The 22782-nt window shown below is 41.0% G+C and overlaps 1 protein-coding gene across 2 annotated transcripts in view; it reads left to right on the forward strand.

Annotated features, from left to right (window-relative positions):
* Window positions 1-867: 867 nt before the first annotated feature.
* Window positions 868-22782, forward strand: part of DSEL (dermatan sulfate epimerase like) — a 38316-nt gene continuing 16401 nt past the window's right edge. The window contains exons 1-2 of one of the 2 annotated variants that reach the window (XM_073590020.1): window positions 868-1442; window positions 1851-1960. The gene's annotated coding sequence lies outside the window, so the exon portion shown is untranslated. The remainder of the gene's footprint in view (window positions 1443-1850; window positions 1961-22782) is intronic. The other variant, XM_073590019.1, reaches the window with a different exon arrangement.

Raw genomic sequence — 22782 nt, forward strand, 5'->3', positions numbered from 1 at the left:
TTTCCGATACAATTAAAGGTAACCTGTCACGTTGACTAACGTTATTTATCTAGAGATAGGGTTAATTTGCAGATAAATAGTGATAGAAAGATGCATGGTCGCCTTTCAGTCATAGAAGGGTACCGTCACTGCTACAGTCACTGCTCATAACGTTACAGTGACGGCTGTACTTGCACGCCGACAATTTGACAGACAGTCATCTTTTCACTGATGCATTGCAGCCACTCACAGTACACTGAGCGGTGAATGTAGCCACTCCGGCAAGCCTCTACTACTGAAAGCCATGGGCTTCAGGGGAAATACAGTTAAAATCGAAAAACATGCTTTTAGCCGCCGTCCGATGCATGGTCTCTTATGGTGATGTCATGGGTGGACATGCTTTTTGTGCAACCGGGAGCCCATATCCACCATCAAAGCAGGTGACATTTTTCATGATGATAATAGTAATAATAAGATGAGCTTTAGACTTTAAAGGGCCCGAATATTGTTCTTGCACAGGGGCCCCTTTCTTTCTGTGTCCGCCAGTGGGCAACCATACAGTCCGTCAGGATAAGCGCTGTCCTGACGCATTCCGTTGGCTAAGGGCACAAGCACAGTGTCACGATTGCCTAAAAAGTCACAACAAAGAGCCATTGACTCACAGCCATTACTCATATTTCTTTATTGTGCTTTCTTGTATATTAATAATATTCACATTTTCTTTTTTCTTCTACAATAACGGCGTTGAAATATCTGCCCTTTTATAACATCTGAACAATCCGATAGCTCCAGCAGAATGATTGGATGCAGCTCTATGGCAATCTCCTGCCTTCTTCATGCCTGCTGCCTGCAGAAAACCTCTGGCTTGTTTTTCCCTTTCGTACAAAGCTCTGCACTAGGATCCAGGGGACATCAGGCAGTAAGTGAGCTGTCTGCTCTGCTCCACCCACCCCCATCACATTGGAGCTTCACCCTTTGCTGCTCTCCAGAATCATCTATTTATTCCCTTTTCTTGGATCTGGGCGCCTTGTTATGTGTCTGTGCCCCCTGGTGAATGCTGATCGCCTGTGCTGACGTCTCAGCGCTGGATCCTGATGCATAGGGATGGTAGGATCATCTTAGCTGGGCTGGGAAGGAATGCACACAGTCTGCTGCTGCAGTCCTACAAGAAAGCATCTCCCTGCTCATGAGAAATCCCATTCTTACGTCCTCTCCAGACTTTTGACTATAGATTATTATTCTTGCATTGCTTGCGGCTTCCACACATTAACGAGGCAGCATAGACCTAAATACCTAGATGGTGGCAATCCAGAGCTGAAGTTTCATTGCTGTCTCTGTGTTTTGCTTACAGAAGAGGATGCAAAATATTCTATTACATCTTATTTTTATTGCCCTTTATCCATCACATCTTCAGCCATGAGGCAGATGCGTCCTTCCCGATGCCTCTACTCTGCCTTGGTGTGGTGAGTATATCCTTGATCTAAGACTTCTTCTCCAGGTTGATTCATCTCAAGAATTTGGTAAGACTTTGCGTTATAAATTAAATACAGTCAGCCAGCACCCAGCGTCGAGGACATTTTTGTCTACATAATGTTTGAGCTATTATTTGCCGAGATTGCGAAAAGTTTATCCCGAGTAATGCAATCCATAATCAATTCCAGAGGTTACAGCGTATCCAGAATGTTTCCCGTATGAGGCAGACGTCTGGAAGGGGATATTCACACAAGGCATGTTTGTTGCAGACATTTCTGTGACTGTCCTGTTCACTTGAAGGGAGAAAACACAAAAATTGAGCTTGGTTTGAGTTAAATGCACTTTTGCTTTTTACTTATTTAATTATAGCAGGGTTTTTTTCATTTTATCTTTTGTAGGTTTTGTATCACTTGAAGGGAGGTAGCAGAAGTCTAGATGCTTGTCACTAAAACAACCCCTTTCAGATAAAGAGAACTAATTGTCAGTTGGAAATTGCAAAGCCTGAAAAGTATGTAACACAGCAGAGCGTCGTTTGGTGATGTTTGACTTTATTTTTTAGGGTTATGAAAAAAAACTTCTCAATGGATAAAAAGTTAAGAAAAAAAATGAAACATTTGGGGTGTACTTATCTTCATGTCCCAGAACTTCTACCAGTTATGGCTACAACACGATGTAATGACATGTCATATGTAGGGAACACATCTAATGGTCCCAACATCCCCTATGTCACTGTGTCCTGGGTGCTTAGTGAATTCACTATGGCGGTCCTCAGTTTGGAAGGTGGGACATGGAGGGAAGCATGTAATGTATATATATATATATATAATCATATATACAATTTTTCTTTCTGTATTTGGCTCAGAATTGTGGACTTGGGAGTCAGGCTAAAATTGCATTTCATGTAAATGGAAGCAACATACTTGACATTAACATGCTAATTAGTCATTTAAAACCTTAATGTGAACTTGTCAGCAGGATTTTGTTAAGTGTCCTACATACACTCTCAGGTTGGCAGTGTTATGCTGATTAACATGATACCTGGGGTGAAGAAATTCATCTTGTGGTTCTTGTGTATTTAGTGTTAGAAGTTTGCAGCTAATTTTATGCTTGTGCTCCAGGGCGGGACTGTAAGCAGAGTCTTATCTTACTGCTCTAAGCAAGAGAAACCAAGAAGAGACCTGCCCACAGTCTCACCCCAAAGCACAAACATGTTTCTCATCATGGGGGTGGGACTGTGGGCTGGTCTCTTCTTGGTTTCTCTGGCTTAGAGCAGGAGAGAGCAGGAAGATAAGATTCTGCTTAATGTCCTGCCCCGGAGCACAAGCATATTATTAGCTGCAAACTTCTAACACTAATTACACAAGAACCACAAGATGAATTTCTTCACCCCAAATATCATTTTAATCAGTATAACACTGCCATCCTGACAGGTTACTTAGCAAAAAATCCTGCTGACAGGTTTGCTTTAAATTAGCTGAAGTGGGTGATAACTGGTAGCTAAAACACACAAGTGGTGTGCTGGCAATGGGCCTGTGAGCTGGGGGACCTGGTGCTGAATGATCCTGCTCCCTGTTTGGGGTCACAATTTCAGTGGTATCTGCATCAGCAGGACACAAATATAGTTGAATACAATGTTGGAGCTGGTAACATTTAGCTCCTTGCTCTGCATAGTTGGTGCATAATAGTGTATCTGGGGGTATCATGCTATGTTGATATCATGGAAGGAGTATTGTAGTGGGTGGAGATACTAAGGGGCATTACTAAGGGTAATGGGGCAATTAGGTCACAATTATCCGGTGGTGCAGTGACCCAATTTCAGTACTGTCAGGTTACCATGCAAACTTCTAAGGTTATGCCGGCAGTGGAGTATGGAAGACTAAGCTAGCCACTAAACAGTATTAGGGCCACATTGACACGTTCAGTATTTGGACAGTATTTTACCTCAGTATTTCTAAGCCAAAATCAGGAGAAGAACAATCAGGAAAAATATAGTAGAAACACGTCACCACTTCTACATTTATCATCCACTCCTGGTTTTGGTTTACAAATACTGAGGTAAAAAACTGACCAAATACTGAACGTGCACATGTGGCCTTAAGATTGCAAGCACCATAAGATACTGGAATGGCCAAGGATGAGTTGGTACGAGGCGCGGAGCAACCCAAACTGGGGAATGATGATTATGGCAGCCATAGCGGCATTAGTTCAATTTGCATCTCAGAAAAATATCAAGTTGGATGAAGGATGTTTCTCGCATGATCAACATAATGTATTTGGATCGCCCTCCCAGGGCTGTGGGGGTACTCGGCACCGGGCCCGTTGTTCTCAATGGGAGTTGTCACGGAAGCTGTGGCCCAGAGGCTCCATTGCAAAAGGGGGGTGAAAGAACAATGAAATAGAATTGATGAATAGTTCGTGACGCCACCTGTGGTGTTCGGCAAGGGAGATGTTAAGCCGACGCTGCATGCAGATTCTCTGGGACTGGTGGTGTGGTGCAGCCAAGATGGTGACGCTCCCCACAGGTGGAGCTGTAGTCCCAGGGCAGTGTAGATGTAGGGGTATAAGAGAGGCACAAGCGGGGTAGTAGCTGGTACCCAGGTGTAGCAGTGCTGGGTGTGTTGGCGCAAGAATCAGTGGAGGACACCAGAGCTTGTAGTTCCAAAGCTTTACTCACAGTCTGTAGTACACACAGGTGCCTGCCTCTGTACTGTGTCCTCCGGGTCAGAGACTCAGTCAACCTCCAGGCCAGATGTAATGCTCCCTTCCAACGCTCCGCCAACATGTACCTTTCTGAACGTCTCCTCATATAGCGTCTTTGGTGTGAAGTACTCCCAGAACTGAGTTACACTGGAGTGCCTCCTGACAGATGTTCCCAAGAACTCTACTTGTACGGCTGTAGCCTGCTTCGGGGACTCCGTCTCTTGAATCCCGGCTCACTATCAATGTTGCTGTTGTGCCCCCAAGTCTTAGATGGGAGTAGTCTATTTACAGCCCACTACACCACCAGTGTCTGCAGGACCATTAGCATCCATACAACCTCGGAGATCGGGCCCCGGCCTTGCGCTTAGAACTTCTAGGCAGGGTTCTCGCCTAACCCACGTCCTCTGTTCCCTTTTACTCCTTCGTTCCGTACTAAACTCTCCTTCTCCTAGAAGATCAGGTTTCAGTTCAATGTCTTTCTCCTTCTTTCCTTTCCCGTGCCAGCAGACCCAGGTCACTGAGGTCTGCTGCAGCACCTCCTTCCTCCATCCCTCTCCCAGGGATCTTCTTTCCTCACTCTCTCCTACTGACTGACTGACTGACTGACTTGTAATCCTAAACATTCCCGCTCTTTTATGTATTCTCAACTCCACCCGCCTCCCAGCACGTTTCGTGTTCCAAGCAGGGAGCCACCAAAGGTGCTCTTCTACACTCCAAGCAGGGAGCCACAATGTAGCTTTGCTGAACTACTGTGTTGCGTGGGATGCGAGTGTTGGAGCGTGGTTAGGAGCCTCCAACTCACCTGGATGGCGGGGCACCACACCTCAGGAGGAGGTGCAGTACCTCTGTGGCGACCGAGCCTCAGGGGCACCACATATTGATTATGTAAATGACAACAGAAAAAGGAGCTCACACACCCATACATATAACAGTGTTATCCATTAGATTTTTTTTTTAAGTCTAGCCACCTTCTGCCAAAATATTGCACTAAGCATTTCTGGCCATGCAGAGGGTGCATTAAAGAACCCCTGCTGTGTACCAGATAAACTGCTTTTTATGCATATCAAAGACAATGTTTATCAAACCAGAGGAACATTTTTATAGGAGATAAGTCCCCTATTAGATCATGTGGTTAGATTTAATTCTGATTTTGAGATGCCAGACTCCCTTTAATGTGCCGATGCCTACTGTTAATACATTGAGTCTGTCTTAATTACTTCAGTAATATAGTCCTTGTGTTTATCCATAACATTCCTTGGACACAAGATGTATAAACAGGAATTATAAAATGTAAGCTCCCCGCTGGCTCATTCAGTTCAGCAGACTTGTAAGGGTAAACTTTAGGGGATCAGTTTCATTTAGTTTTGCTAAAAATGTAAAAATCCATAATTATAAATATGAATCCATTTTTTTTGCTACATTAAAAAATATGTTACCTTTTTGCCTTCATATTGTTAGTGTATTATCATGTCTAGTCCATCTAACATATCTCTATGGGTTTTGGATTATATCTGTGAAGCATAGGCTCAGTAGAGTCAGAGTTATGATTAAGCAGTATTTTGTGTCTCGTCATCTCGCCGTCTCATCCTGCTTCTGTCAGTAATGACTGATGGCTGTCAGTGTATGCAGGAATATACATTAGCAGCTTTCAATCATTTGTGTCTAGTGGAGGAGTGGGGAGGAGGGGAGACAAAAAGAGATGGGGGGAGAGGCTCCAGGGTCAGGAATAAAAGACTTGCCTCTGGGGTCATAGAGTGTTTTCTTCTGATTTTTTTCTGAGATAATATCTAATCAGTTCCATATATTTTTGTGTTTTGGTCTACTAGGTAGTCTGTTCTGTTATGATTGGCACAACATACATTCTAGACAGATTCTGTTTTAATCCGTGCTGTCATTTTCATAACAATTTACCCATTGGGAAGAAACTATAGTAATAAGTGTAGGTTAGAAAGCTAATATTATACTCCAAGTGAGCAGCAGATGTTATACACAAAAGAAAAAAAATCAGACATATATATAATGCTTTTGACAATAGTTTAATTTAGATCTCATGGTTACTATATAATTAATTTACTTTTGACCAAGTGAAATTTATTGTACTTATTTCTTGTTTGAAGCTTGCTATAAAGCTATAACTTTACAGTGTTCCCTCTGAATAAATCTGCAATTCTGTATAGTTGATCTGAAAGTGTCAAAATTTCAGGCACATATAAGACCACTCCAGGGGGACTGGATTACATTTGAACCAACATTTTGTGACTTTTAAAAGTCGCAGTTTATGAATCAGTGTTAAACATCTGGAAAGCCAAGAATCCATCCAAAATTATGAACATTAAAAAAAAACAAAATCAGGTGAACACATATAAAATATTTTTTAAAAAAGTGCAAATTAAAAGTATAAGCTGCAAAAGTAAAAGAGGCAAAAAACACCAAAAGCTAGAAAAAGTACTCAAATAGACAATGAATTGCACCTTTTGTTTCCAGGAACATGAGACACTCAAACAGATAGATAGAATGGATATTAAATCTATCTATCTATAATAATCTATAAATAATAATCTTTTATTTTTATATAGCGCTAACATATTTCGCAGCGCTTTACAGTTTGCACACATTTTCATCACTGTCCCCGATGGGGCTCACAATCTATATTCCCTATCAGTATGTCTTTGGAGTGTGGGAGGAAACCGGAGTACCCGAAGTACCCGGAGGAAACCCACGCAAACACAGGGAGAAAATACAAACTCCTATCTATCTATCTATCTATCTATCTATCTATCTATCTATCTATCTATCTATCTATCTATCTATGTCTACACTGTTAAAATGCAATTTTTTTTGTCATGTATAAAAATTATACCAAGAGCAGTAATGTCAGAACTTCCTTCACCTTTAATTTCGCCCATAATTTATACAAATCCATTGAGAACCAAACTGAAATCATTTTGACGGTGAATGGAAAAATAACAAAACTAAAATAATATGGTTGCATAATACATTTAGTCTGACAAAAGCATATGGGAAAATATGTGATGTCAAGACAACCAAATTTGAACTTTTCGGCCATAATTCCAAAAGCATGATTGTCGCAAAGTGAATACTGTGTATCACCAAAAAGAACACCATGCACACAGTAAGGCTTTTGGGCTGTTTTTGGCAGCTGAAACTGAGACATTAGTCAAGGTGGAATTTCACACCTTTCAGTATGACAAGTGACCTTAACCATACCTTCAAATCAACAAGAGAATGGCTTTGCCATAATAAAATCAAAGCTTTGGTGTGGTCCAGCCAGAGCCCAGACCTGAGTCCAATTGGAAATCTTTGGGAAACCTTAAATGGGTTGTCCCACGAAAAAGTACACATTAATCAATCGATCTTGGAAAAAAAATAAATTTCACAATATGATGTGTTAAAAAAGGGTTCCTGTGCTAAGAAAGTCTTATATATGTTCCCCTGCTATATACTGGTAATGGCTGTGCCTGACCTTCCATGAACATGGTCTGATCATACCACAGCTCCTGGGAAGGGGAGGTTGCAAAAGAGCATACAGGCAGGACAGCACGGGATCACAGCTGCTGGTTTCTGTAAGGAAAAATATTTCACTGCCTGTTTAAAAATGTGTTTTACCTCACAGAAAGAATCAGCTGTGATCCCATGCTGTAATGTCTGTATACACTTTTGCTTCCTCCTCTGTTCAGAAGCTGTGGTATATCTGACTATATCCCTGCATAGTCGGACACAGCCATTACACAGTAACACATTTATAAGTTTATCTCAAGACAAGAACATTTTTTAACACATCCAATTGTGGAATTTATTTTTATTCTAAGATCTATTAATAAAAATGTATGTTGTTCTTGGGAAAACCTCTTTAAAGGCAGCCTATCACGTGAAGTAACACTATTAACCTTCAAATAAAGGAATAATCTGCAGATTAATAGATTTTTGAACCAGCCTGTCGCCGGCACTTATACCCCCCACTGCCGGGAGTAAATTAACTTTATGGTTGTGCTGGGCTTCAGTCATAAGGGTGCCACCTGCTCTAGATTAGTAACCACACTGCTGTCAGTCAGGGCAGGGGGCGTGATTACAGATGCAGCTCTCTATACACAGAGTGGTGACTAATCCCGTGCTGGTGCCACCCCTATGACTGAAACACAAATGCTACTCAGAGGAATAAAGTTTATTTCCTCGTGGCAGTGGAAGTCTAAGTACAGTAGCCAGGCAGGTTCATAACGCTATTAACCTGCAGGTTAACTCCATATCTGCAGGTTAATAGCAGTTTTCACATAACAAGTTCTCTTTAAGAGGGCACTGTACACAGGAGATGCCCTCACATTGTGACAGATTTATTTTGAGTGCTACTGCAAGGAAGAGTGGGTAAATATTGGCAATTCTACATACGCCATGCTGATAGACTCCTACACAAAAAGTCTGAATGTTGTAATAAATTTAAAGGGTCTTTCAATGAAGTATTAGTTTAAGGGTGTCCATATTTATACAACCACATTATTTTAGTTCTTACATTTTCCACCTGAAAAGATGTCAGTTTACTTTTCAATTGAATTGCACAAATTATAGTTGACATTAAAGGGAACCTGTCACCAGTTGTGTGACATAGCAGCTAAAAAGATCACCTTATTCAGTGTCTGCTATGCATTCCCTAAATCCTTATATAACCCCCTGACTCCCCTTGTATACTCTCAAAAAATCTTTTAAATTTCTCCCGCGCTGTATAGTAATCTTCTTAGTCCGGTCCAATGGGCGTGGTTTCAGACCGCTGCAACACTCCCATCTGCTGTAACACACCCTCCTACTTCATGGATGGCGCCTATTGTGCCATGCGACTTCTCAGAAATGTTGCGTTTGCACCTGCACAGTGTGTTTTACTCAACTTCGGGCAAAGCCCAAAAACAGAAGTGTCATGCACCGACTCACGTTCTTCCAGCTCATGTACCGGAACTACGTTTGCCAGCTCATGCACACTTCTGTTTTTTGGATTTGCCCACAGTTGCAGATATGAAATGCAATATTTCTGATCAGGCGCGATAGGACCAGACTGAGAAGCGTACCATACAGTGCTGGAGAAATTGAAAAAGGTTTTCAGAAGTATACAACAGGTGTCAGGGGGTCCTATAAGGATTTGGGGAATGCATAGCAGACACTGAATAAGGTGATATTTTTAGCTGCTATTTCGCAAAACTGGTGATTAGTGATGAGCGAGTATTCTCATTACTCGAGATTTCCCGACCATGCTCGGGTGAGCTCCGAGTATTTGGATGTGTTCAGAGATTTCGTTTCTGTAGCAGCCTGATTTGGGTCTGCTAGACAGCCTGAATACTGTACATGTGAGGAATGCCTGTTTGTTAGGAAATCCCCGCATGTATACAGGCTGTCTAGCAGCTGCAAGTCACGCAGCTATGGTGACAGAAACTAAATCTCCGAGCACAGCCAAATACTTGGAGATCACCCGAGCATGCTCAGGAATTCTCGAGTAATGAGTATACTCTCTCATCACTATTGGTGGCATGTTCCGTTTGTTTACATGACAAATAACTGGCATTTCAAGGGGTATGTAGACTTTTTATATCCACTGTAGATAGATAGATAGGAGTCCAAAAGAATCAGAGGCAGCACACCATTCATGATGAAAAATGGAGCTATTTAATAAGCCCAAAGAAGTGACATTTCGGTCCTAACAGCATGGACCTTTTTCAAAAAGGTCCATGCTGTTAGGACCGAAACGTCACCTCTTGGGGCTTATTAAATAGCTCCATTTTTCATCATGAATGGTGTGCTGCCTCTGATTCTTTTGGACTCCTATTACTAAGGTTTGGTATTTGCTTTGGGGGTTTTGCACCTGATTTTCTTTGTTCAATTTCTGTGCTGCTGCATTTTATTCATTTAGATAGATAGATAGATAGATAGATATGGGATAGATAGATAGATAGATACATGCATACATAGATGATAGATAGATAGATACATTAATGATAGATGATAGATAGATAGATAGATAGATAGATAGATAGGGGATAGATAGATAGATAGATAGATACATACATACATAGATTATAGATAGATGATGGATAGATGATAGATAGATAGATACATTGATGATAGATAGATAGATAGATAGATACATAGATAGATGATAGATAGATAGTTAGATAATAGATTGATAGATAGACAGATAGATAGATATGGGATAGATAGATAATAGATGGATAGATAGATAGATATATGATAGATAGATAGATAGATGATAGATAATAGATAGATGATAGATAGCTAGATACATTGATGATAGATAGATACATAGATAGATGATAGATAGATAGATAGATAGATAGATAGATAGATAATAGATGGATAGATAGATATGGGATAGATCGATACATACATACTGTACATAGATGATAGATAGATGATAGCTAGATAGATAGATAGATAGATAGATACATAGATAGATACATAGATAGATGATAGATAGATAGATATATGATAGACAGATAGATAGATATGGGATAGATAGATAGATAGATAATAGATGGATATAGAGATAGATAGATAGATAGATAGATAGAGAGATAGATAGATATGGGATAGATAGATAGGGGATAGATAGATAATAGATGGATATAGAGATAGGTAGATAGATAGATAGATGATAGATAGATAGATAGATAGATAGATAGATAGATAGATAGATAGATATGGGATAGATAGAGTAAATTACCCTCATTTTTCAATCTTTGAGTGCTTTTATTTTTCCGCTAATACTGGAAAGACATTATATCAGTGTCCTGGAATTTGAGAATCAATTTACTGTCTCAGTGCTGCTTCAACATATGTTTTGCTAGACAGATAGTTACACAGATAATGGCGTGTATATCCCAGAGAACATGCCACAGATGGCAGAGAATTAATAAGAAGTTTTAGGCCACGTGTCCACCTCAATGTTTGTAAGCCAAAACCAGGAGAGGAACAATTGTAAGAAAAGTAGAATAGAAACACGCCACCAAGTCTATATTTCTCACCCACTTCAGGTTTTAGCTTATAAATACTGAGGTTAAAAACTCACCAAATACTCACCATGTGCACGTGGCCTTAGATTTTATATTGAACTTGGCCGCACGATTTTGTAATATAAAGTAAAGTCACGGCAATAACTAACTTCTTTACGCAATTCCAGTATGTGCGATATCCATTTTTTTCACGGATACCACATGTGGCCGGTATAACCTATGGTGCTATGCACATGTCCATGTTTTAACACGAACCTTGTCACCGTGTAAAACGCATGCAAACATGTCCACTTTTTCCAGAAGAATGGATGACAAGGCCTAATACAAGACTATGGGTCGGTGAAAAAACACGTGCAGCACACACATGGACTCCGTGTACAGTCCATTGCAAAGTCTAGAAGAAGCTTTAGAATTTCTTTCTTTCATTATCCATACCAGAAAAGCACTAATGACAGACTGATGGTAAAGAGCGACAAATGGATGACACACTGGTGGAAAACACTGATCACACCGATACCATTTTTTAACATATTATAAACTAGAAAGGCATTTTGCTCTTTCATCATTTTTCAACAAAATCTATGGCACAATTTCTAAGGACAAAGCCCACATCAAGTTTATGCTGTGAATATCTAGAGACAAATCCTTTTCTGACAAAGACACTTATTACACTTGACTTTGCCTTGTCAAGTAAAAAAAAAATTAAAGAAATAAAATCAGTACATGCTTTCTATTGGTATCCTTTAGCAGCTTTCTACTTTAAATAAACATAGTGATGCTCCAAAAGCAAACATGTTTTATGAGTATCATATTCTTTTCCGAAGGGTTGATCCAGTAGGGAGTGGATAATGCTAAATCGTGCGTTACTGACTTGTTAGAAATGTGAACCTTCTACATTTTTCATAATAGTCTGTTAAAGTAGACAGTATCTTCTGACCTTGACTACTATGTAACAAGTCATAGAGGCTCACGCGTGTGCTGGTAACCAGCTTATGGCTACGCAACACTGAACTGACATTAGATGCATGAACCAAGAGTATAGGGAGTGCACCAGCGCAATGCTTGAGCCCCTGTCCCACATGTTTTGTGGCTTTTAGACAGTCAACATGCTGGGAGTACCTGTCATATACAGCAATGCAATATCCATGTTGGCTACTGGCATTGCTGTGATTGGCAGACGGAATCGCATCATCGGGTCTATCTAAAACCTGGGGACTCGATGCTCTGCTCACTGACGTCTGAAACTAGAGGATAAAATGAATGTTCTCAGCGCCGAGAGAAGGGTGAGGAAAGCAGTAAATATTCATCAAACATTTACATCTGCTTAAATGGCACATGAGCTGTTAAAAAGCAAATAAACACACATAAAAGTCCTTTATTAAAAAAAAAACATTCCCCAATAATTGCCCCCGTGTACTCATTTATTAGATCTCCACTCTGATGTCTGCAGCATATGAAGCCTTGTTCCCAGAATGAAACTTGATATGCTGTACCAGTCACTGCTGGTTCTCACGCTAAGCCGAGCGGTAATGTCAGATCTGTCAGTGTGTCCTTTCGTAACAGCCTATGAAGCCCCACCCGGCTCCTTATGCTGGAATTTTAGACGAGACTCGTCATGGGACATCAATGTGAATTACCGCGGATCTATTGGACAATGGCAGATTGAAGTGAGATTTTTTTGGAGAAATAAATTGGTGAAAGACGGTGTAAGGATTTTCTTCTATTAACATGAAGGACTTTTCTGTGTGTGTTCATGTTCATTGATTTTTGCTTATAGGGTTAGTAATGGGGTTTCTAACTTACACGTCTACATTACTAACCCCAGTGCTTGGTGTCAGCACCAGCTGCTGACATCAACCCCTAATCACATTATTTCTATTGCCACTGCTCCAGAGCAATTGGGAAGATATGAGACAGGGCACCAGAATTGGCACATCTAATGTGATGTGCCAGTTCTGGGGCAGCTGAAGGCTAGTATTTTTAGGCTGGGAAGGGGCCAATAACCATGGCCTTTCCCAGGCAGATAATATCAGCCTGCAGCTGCCTGCTCTGCCTTAGCTGATAATTAATGGTGGACCCACACCATTTTTTAAATTGTATGTATTTGTTTATTCCTAGAAAGCTGTTGGATAGCTGCAGGCTTTTTCTCTATCTCTATCTATCTATCTATCTATCTATCTATCTATCTATCTATCTATCTATCTATCTATCTAATCTTTCTATTATCTATCCATCACTTTATCTATCTCTATAGCTAAGCCTTTTTTCCTTTTTTAAGATAGATTTAAACAGCATTCATTGCTGTACAAAAATGCAAGTAAAAAAAGCTGTATAAACGCATATACACACAGCTGGAAGAGTTTAAGGTTACTGGAATTCCCAGCTGTTGGGCAAAGGTTACAGGAGTTCACAGCTTCCAGGTACAACAGCAGCTGGGAACTCCAGTACCCTTAAAGTCTCCCCTAAAGGCTCTCTTAAGTTCTCTGGGCCTCAGAGCTGTCAGGAAACCCAGTGGCTGTGAACTTCGCTGAAAGACACCTGTCCATTACTAAAACCCAGTGGTTGGTGCCAGCTGTGATTTTTGACAAAAACAGCTGCCCTCAACCCCAAATGTAACTTCTCTGATTGTCACTGCACCAAGGTAATCTGGAAGAGCTGTGATAGAGCCCATCTAATGTGATGTGCCAGTTATGTGGCATCTGTGGGCTGATATGGATACGATAACCTAACCATGGACCTTACCAGTCTGATAATATGAGCCCTCAGCTGTCTACTTTGTCTTAGCTGGTTATTAAATACAGGGGGACCCTATTTAATTTTTTAACTTATTTATTGCTGAAAATGACAGGGATATATGGTGAGAAATGTTCTATATACAAGTCATTATATAGGAAAGAATATTTCCTAACCTTTTTTCCTCTAGAATCCATTTTACCTTTGTTTTTGAATTTTTTATTGTCAGTTCATAAAAGTTACGTAATACTCTGACAACATTGTTCCCAGCAGTTACCTGAGAGTCAGCCATGTGTCCGGGGGTATTCCCCATGCTGATCCCTTTTCAGCAGTGTTTCCATCCACTTCTGCAATTTTCTGCCCCCCCCCCCAGACATCCAGGTAGGGTCTGCTGGAAAAATGATCGAGTTTCCCAGTGACTTTCATTATGCTCAAAATGAGCATTTATTACCCATGTATTCACTCAAAATAAAAAAGGAAAGCTATAATCACCTTTCCACTGATAATCCATTAATGCCCACATCCTATGACAATCCGAATGGTTTGGCAAGTGGTAACATTAGTGATGCAACCTCTCACCATGCCAGCAGTATTACACTAAGTAGAGAATGAGAACAAGGCTGCGTGTGACCGGTGGTAACCTTAATGACGTCACCGTCGGTCACGCATAGTCACATTCTCAGGCTCAGCTTAGTGTGTTCTGGCTGGAGTAATGACAGGTCGATTCACTGTTGTGATCGTTCACCAAACCATCCAGTTCGTCAAGGGAGATGGGCATTAATAGATTATTGGTGGAAAAATGAGTATAATTTTACTTTTTTATTTTTATTTTTTGGTGACTAAATGGGTAAAAGAGGATCAGGAAGTGTTTATTTCAATTAAAGGATTTATTTCTGTTTATATCTTTACTAACCACATAGTCATATGTAATATTGGGGGTGTCTGATAGGCACCTATCCATTAGTAACCCCACAACTTAGTAAATCCCACAATTATTACCCCACTTGCCACCTCAACAGGACAAGTGGGAAGAGTGGAGGTTAAGCACTAGAATTGACGTATCTAATGGATACACCATTTCTGGGACCTCCAAGGGCTGATGTTCTTAGTCTGGGAGGGTGCCAATATCCATGGTACCTTACTAGGCTATTAATATCAGCCTGCAGCTATCTGCTTAGCCCTGTAATAACCAGTAAAGGCTAGGCAAACAGCTCTGAGCTGTTATTAACGGCCTGGGGACCTTCATGGTTATTGGCCCCTTCCCTGAATATTAACATCAGCCCCCAGCTGTCGATTTTCCCTCTGCTGGTTAGGAAAATGAAGGTGGACCATACACTGTTTTTTTTAATGATTTAATACATGCTATACACAGAGACCAGGTGCTGACTCCAACTCCCATCAGTGTGGCCTCATCTTGCTGGTCACAAGGAGATCAGCCAGCAATTATGAGAGCTCATTCAGCACCCAACGCCTGGGATCAGTGCTAATTGTACTGCTTTTCCCAGGCAGCAGTATGTCATCTGTGTGTCATCAATGTGCACAAGTACAGCACGTATTTCTTCTATGGTGCGTGAAAAAAGGACATGTCTGCTTGCTTATCCCACAGACACATGGTCCACGTAAAAAGCCTGACTTGTACACACCACCATTGAACACAATGGGTGTCTGCGTTCGAATTTGTGATCCAAATGGACTGCATAAGGATATAGAAAACAGATATGTGAAAAAGGCTTAATGTTGTGACATTGTGATGTCATGAAGTGTTCTGTGACCTTGCAATGTGCTTGACCAGTAGTTACCACAAGGGATGTCCAATTCTCACCGAGTGCTTCAACAATAATCAGAATAACACTAATCCCCACTATATCATAGTAATGAGGGAAAAAAGAAGAGATCCCAAAAATATACTAAAAACAATGAATTTTATTGTGGTAGTTTAAAATACAAAACTGAAAGAGTTAAAAAAGCACAATGCTGTCCAAGGAACACTGAGCAAAAAGGTGCATAACAAATGTTATGTCCCTTGGACAGCATTGTGCTTTTTTTAACTCTTTCAGTTTTGTATTTAAACTATCACAATAAAATTCATTGTTTTTAGTATATTTTTGGGATCTCTTCTTTTTTCCCCTCATTACGATGATACAGTGGGGATTAGAGTTATTCTAACGCACTTGACCAGGCTGAAAATCCTGTCTTAGGGCTCATACTCACTTGCGAGAGACTCGCACGATTCTCGTGCGAGTCTCTCACATGAAAATCTGGCTCTGATGCAGGCACTCGGACCGGAGCGTGCGGCTACATGTATTTCTATGCAGCTGCACACTGCGCTCCCAGTGCCGGTGGCAGTGCCAGGTTTTCATGCGAGAGACTCAGACGAGAACCGTTTGAGTCTCTTGCAAGTGAGTATGAGTCCTTATAGTGAAAAGGACAGAGATGTAGTGTATGAAGGCAGAGCAGAAAGAAAACTGAAAAACTGGCAATGAGCAGTGGAGTGACTGCCGGGGTGAGCGATGAGATATTATTATTTTTTTTATTTTTAACACCTTACACATATTTATGATAAAGAACATTCAACGTTCACCGCGAATCAAATTTTGGGGAAAATTCGGCAAAGCCAGCAAATTCGGATCTCATGTGATACACTAATCACTAGAGATGATATCACATCCACAGAGTGTGGCACCGCTCTATCCGGTCACTAACCTCAGTGCTCATGCTGAGTGGTTAAAAGCACGCTACTCTGAGCTCACTGTACGAGCCGCTGAACTCAGTGACAGGCTAGAGTGGTAGCCCATGGTGTTGACTTGACGTCCCTTTATAAAATTCTAATTTCTAATATTAACTTGCAGTATCTTTAAATAGTGTTTGTAACCATCCTGAATGGGATTTTCAATGTAAGTACGCCAGGACTAAGAGATATATTTAATTATGTATGAAGTACGGGTTGTGAAATCTGGTGACAGGTCCAATTTAATAGGCATATACTTAACCTGAAATTGCCTTATTAAGTTTAAAAAAAAATAAAAATCTACGGTATACTTTGTATTGATTTTCTTTTGTTAGCAAAGAAACCTAACTAGACAAACGTGTTGTGACAGTTTCCACTATGCTCCCATAAACATGTTTTACGAGTATCCATTGCTTTTCTTACTGATCTTCCTGGTAGAGAGTGGGTAATGATAAAACATTCATTATTGGCTTGTTAGAATTGTCAACCTTTCTCCTATTTCATACTGGGCGTTATAAAAGCCCTATCTTCTGACTTTGACTATTGTGTTACAAGTCATAAAGGCTTACACATGCTGGTAACCAGTTTACGGCTGTGCTCCGCTGAGCTGACATCTGACGCATGAGCGAGGAGCACTGGATTCAAGAGCTAAAATGTAAGTGCTAATGTCCTTCATTTTTTGAATGAATACGATTTAAATCTTTTAGTATTAGTACTACTATGTTAGATGAATGTATCAAATTATTGCATTGCTTAATTGAAAGCTGATCCTTATACCAAGGGCTAAATTGGAAGGCAGCATAAATTAAAAAGCGTTCAAGATTTTGCTCTGTCAATAGGAAGCCAATTTATGAACGGTTTTATTAATCTTTTTACATTATTTTTTATTATAATTTTTTTCTTTTTTTGCTTTATTTTTTTGCTCTTTTTCAGATTTTTTGTATTTTGTTTGGGGGAAGGGAGGTAGAACATTATATTTTCCGCTTTACCTGTTTTTGTTCTCACTTTTGTACACTTTATTTTTTCTTTTGAGGTCTTAACTTGGGTGAAACAGGACATACAGTATTTTACATAGCACAGTTATGTAATTTACTTGTCTAAACATAGAAATCATAAGCATCCAGGCTTTGCTCCCACAATGAGTTTTGGGTGCGTTTTTGACAGTGTATTTTCGTTGCAACAAAGTGTGTGGGATTTACAGTGGCTTACAAAATTATTCACCCCCTTAGTATTTTTGGTGTTTTGCCGCCTCACAACCTGAAATGTCACTGCTTTTTTAGGGTTTGCATCAGTTCATGTAAAGAACACACTGTGAACGTTTGGTTTTGTTCTTATTGTGAAGCAATCAACTAGTAGGACAAAATAACTGAAAACTTAAGTGTGTATAACTATTCACTCCTCTAAAGTCATTATTTTGTACAGCCTACTTTTACCTTTGGTCTCTTTGCTACCTCTCTGATTAATGCTCTTCTTGACCAGGCTGAGAGTTTCGGTGGGCGTATCTCTATTGGCAGGTTTGTTGTGGTACCATGTTCTTTCCATTTGATGAAAATGGATTCGATGGTGCTCAGGGGGATCATCAGAGATTGGGTTATAACCCAACCCTGACTTGTACTTCTCAATAACTTTGTCCCTGACTTGTTTGGAGATCGCTTTGATCTTTATATTGTTGTTTGGTTAGTGGTGCCTCTTGCTTAATGCATATACTGACAGACCGTGTGACACTTAAGGGGGTTTTACACATAGCGACATCGCTAGTGATATCGCTATAACATCACCGATTTGGTGACGCAGCAGCGATATCGCTATGTGTGATACTTACCTCCGACCGGCTCCCCCGCTGTCCATCGCTGATCGCGAGAGAATGTCCAGCTCCATTTCTCGTTGTCAGCTTCCTGCTGAGCTTCCTGCTGTGATGACGAGCGACGCGTGGAGGCGGGCGGGAGGACGTCAGGATCGCTGTGTGTGAAAGGTGAGTATCGTGCGCTGCGTCGCTGCTATATCGCTGTGAGGTCTTTCTGTATGAAAGCTCACTAGCGATCATTTAGCGATGCACCAGCGATCCTGACCGGGTCGGATCGCTGGTGCATTGCTAAATGTAAAGGCGCCTTTAGATTGCACACAGTTGTACTTCCTTTTACTATGTGACTTATGAAGGTAATTGCTTGCACCAGAAATTTTTAAGAGCTTCATCGCAAAAGGGCTAAATACATCTACACATGGCAATTTTTAGTTATTTGATACCATAAATTTAATTTATATCTATATTTTTCTCTCTTCACTTCACCAACTTAGACTATTTAGTGCAGATGCATCACACAGAAATCTGATTACAAATGTAACAAAATAGATAAAAAGCCAAAGGGATGAATACTTTTGCAAGCTACTGCACACATCTCATGCCCACCGGGTTTTTTTTCAGCAGTGTAAATTCACCTGCGGTGCATGTTTTAAATCCGCAACATGTCAGTTTCTCTTGTGTGTACTACATGTGGATTCTCCACATAGAATTCCATTAGTTGTGGAAAATCCACAATTAAAAAACGCATATGCATTTTCAGTGCATTTCTGCTGTGGGAAGGCATTAAAGCATGTATTTCATAGACAAGCCAAATTCAAGGAAGTATAAAAAATAAAGCAACTGGTCACAAACAAACAGGTCACAGGTGAGGATGTTACCTTTAGTAGCCATTCAAACCCATTTGTGTCAACTTCTGTGCATGTTATCCAGCCAAAATTACCAGGGTATGTGAACTTTTGATCAGGGTGATTTGGAAGTTTTGAGTTGTCATTATGATTTAAAAGGAGAAAACACAGTAGTTTGACAATAAATGGCTTCATCCAACCACTAACCATTCATGGAGACAAAGTTTTGGTGTTATCATTCATATTCTCTGAAATAAGGCCAAGAAAGCAAAAATTCTGCCGGAGTATGTAAACTTTTGAGCACAACTGTATAAGGACTTGTTCACATGAATTCTATATTAGTGCATATTATAATAGTGAATATATATATTTTGAATCCGATAATTAAATTTGTAAGTTATATATTTAACTGAAATCTAACTATAATGTTTGACAGTAGTTTTTTTATCAGAGAGGGATGCACCAATCCTTTTAAAAAGGAAATACGTTCTTCCCAATTTCCATAACTGAAGTAATGATGCATTGGTACATGCAGACCTTTTCACTACTTTTTTTTACAGCAAGCCATGTAAAAAAAAGGTGCAATTATACCTTTTTAACGTTTCCTTTCTTGTAAAGGTCACCCCATTTAACAGCAGTCAGTTCTAAAAAGAGCTTCTTCGGTACTACATGACCAGAGTGATATTTATCAAACTGTTGAGATATTCTTTCTGTTCCACCATTTTAGTTGTGTGGTCCCATGTTCAGTACTAAATCAGCTAGATAAATAATTTTGGGCATTTCTTTTATATTGTGAGTAAAGCCCCCGTCACACATAGCTGATCGTTGTTGGAAAGCCCTGGACATTTCTTTGATCGCTGGTCTCCCACTGGCCAGCACGCATCGCTGCGTGTGACAGGCGGGAGACCAGCGATCAGCGCACTGGTAACTAAGGTAAACATCGGGTTTCTAAGCAGCATGCATCACTTAGAAACCGGATGTGTACCTTAGTTACCAGTGCGCTGATGCAGGGAGCTGGTAACCAAAGTACACATCGGGTTTCTAAAGAGACGCGCACTGCTTTGAAATCCGATGTGTACCTTAGTTACCAGCTCACTGCATCAGGCACTGGTAACTAACGTGCACAGTGATGCCGGTCGCTCGGCGTCGCTGGTGCTGATCACTAGTGAAGCTGTCTGCTTGACAGCTCACCAGCGATCATGTAGCGACTCACCAGCGATCCTGACAAGTTGATATCGTTGTTGGGATCGCTGGTGAGTCACTATGTGTGATGGGGCCTAATGTCCTCTCTTTTTGGGTCCAAGTGGGAATGTTTCTCCTTTTAGAAAGTGCCAAGTCGGCATGAGGAGATTTACAGTCTTTAACATGAAAACCGCAAAAAGAGGAAAAAATCCTCCAAAAAATTCAGATACAAACCAGACAGGCCTAAATGCATCTGCACTAATACAGGGTCCAGCGGACCCAAGTAAAATGGCAGCGGCACAGGTGCATAAATATTTATGATAGAACTATGATTTAGGATAGAACTGCCCGGTGAAAGATGATCGATAGGATGACCGAAAGTCCTCATTTCACATTCATGCCAAGTTTAAGAATGTGTGTCAGACTCGAAACGCATCTGGTACTATTAATTTTTCCCTGTATTCCCTTACCACGGACATAGTTCCACTACTATCCTTTGCAAGATATTATTGTTTTTAACCAATTGGAATAAAGAAGTTGACGTTTTACCAGAATTTTGGAGTCCTGTGAGCTGGATCAAATCTCCATTCATGACCTAAAGTCATGCCTGATAGTGACGAGATTTCCGAGCGTGCTCGGGTGTTCTCCGAGTATTTTGGACATGCTCGGAGATTTAGTTTGTCTCACCGCAGCTGCAAGATTTGCAGCTGCTAGACAGCCTGAATACATTTAAAGATTCCCTAACAAATAGGCAATCCCAACATGTATTCAGGCTGTCTGTCTAGGAGCAACAAATCATGCAGCTGTGGCGACACAGACTAAATTTCCGAGCACACCCAAAATACTGAGAGAACACCCGAGCATGCTCGGAAAACTCAAGTAACGAGCATACTTGCTCATCACTAATCCCTGATTAAATGGATGAGAGATAGAGATTCAAAGTTGGGTTAAAGCCAGAAGTCACAAATCTTTTTGCAATTCCTCATCGCGCAAAAAAATAAATTTGACTTTTCAAAGCTTTCATGCCAATTTTATGATGTAAAATCTGTGCTTAATCGCCTTACTTGTTTTTAGTCTAGGTTATGCTTATTTTTTTAGTCTGCAAATCCCATTATGAACTGAATATACGTGTAATTATTTTTTCAATATTACGTAACATTTCAAAAACAGTTGATCTTTAGCATCCATGGATCTGGTCTACGATCCTGAGGCAATGAATTTACTGAGCAGTTTTGCGCTCCCTGGTGCGCACATTAGTCATCACAACAGTTGTTGTTAATTTGATTTTCATTTTCATGGTCTTAATTGAAGTACAAGATGGAATCCAGTTTCCATTTATTGTATACATTAAATTCCTCTGCCATGTGATTTCAAAAAGGCAGAATACTGAATTATTCTACAGCTATCAGATTCTATACCGTTACAGAGCAACAAAGTAAAAAATAAAATGATTACAGAACAGATGGTCACAATGTATATACTGGATCTGTTCATGATATTTTGGTAGGATGTAAATAATGATAGATGCATGCATGTCACGCTCGCGCCTTGGCTGAATGGCGCGAGCCGGGGGTTGTGGCCCCACTGTGCCACAGACCAGACTACCCTGGAAGGGGCGTGACTGCGACAGCTACCTTGGTCTTCACTGGAGCCTCTGATGGTGAGGTCAGGCTTGTGCGGCAGGTAGCTGCCGGGTGCCACTCCAGGGTGGTGTCTGGCTGTGGCTGCTGATCCCACTCGGGAACAGGACACCTGGACAGGTGCGAGTGACAAGCAGGCTGAGACACTGGGCAAGCAGGCACGGCTTGGTACACTGGCAGGCAGGCACAGCTTGGAGACACGGCTTGGAGACACTGGGCAAACGGGCACGGCTTGGAGACACTGGGCAAGCGGGCACGGCTTGGAGACACTGGACACGGCTTGGAGACACTGGGCAAGCGGACACGGCTTGGAGACACAGGGCAAGCAGGAGTGGTATATGAGAGAACCGGTTTGGACCTGTTCACACAGGAGATGCAGGTATGGATCTAGGCAGGAAGTTGTGGTATATGAGAGAACAGGTTTGGACCTGTTCACACAGGAGATGCAGGTATGGATATAAGCAGGAAGGTGTGGTATATGAGAGAACAGGTTTGGACCTGTTCACACAGGAGATGTAGGCAGGCAGAGCCGCAGGAGTGCGGAGCAGGCAGAGCCGCAGGAGTGCGGAGCAGGCAGAGCCGCAGGAGTGCGGAGCAGGCAGAGCCGCAGGAGTGCGGAGCAGGCAGAGCGGCTAGGGAGCCGTGCAGACAGAGCGGCTAGGGAGCCGTGCAG

This window comes from Dendrobates tinctorius, unplaced genomic scaffold (genome assembly GCF_039654945.1).
Source record: "Dendrobates tinctorius isolate UK_male_01 unplaced genomic scaffold, ASM3965494v1 ptg000115l, whole genome shotgun sequence".
Lineage (NCBI taxonomy): Eukaryota > Metazoa > Chordata > Amphibia > Anura > Dendrobatidae > Dendrobates > Dendrobates tinctorius.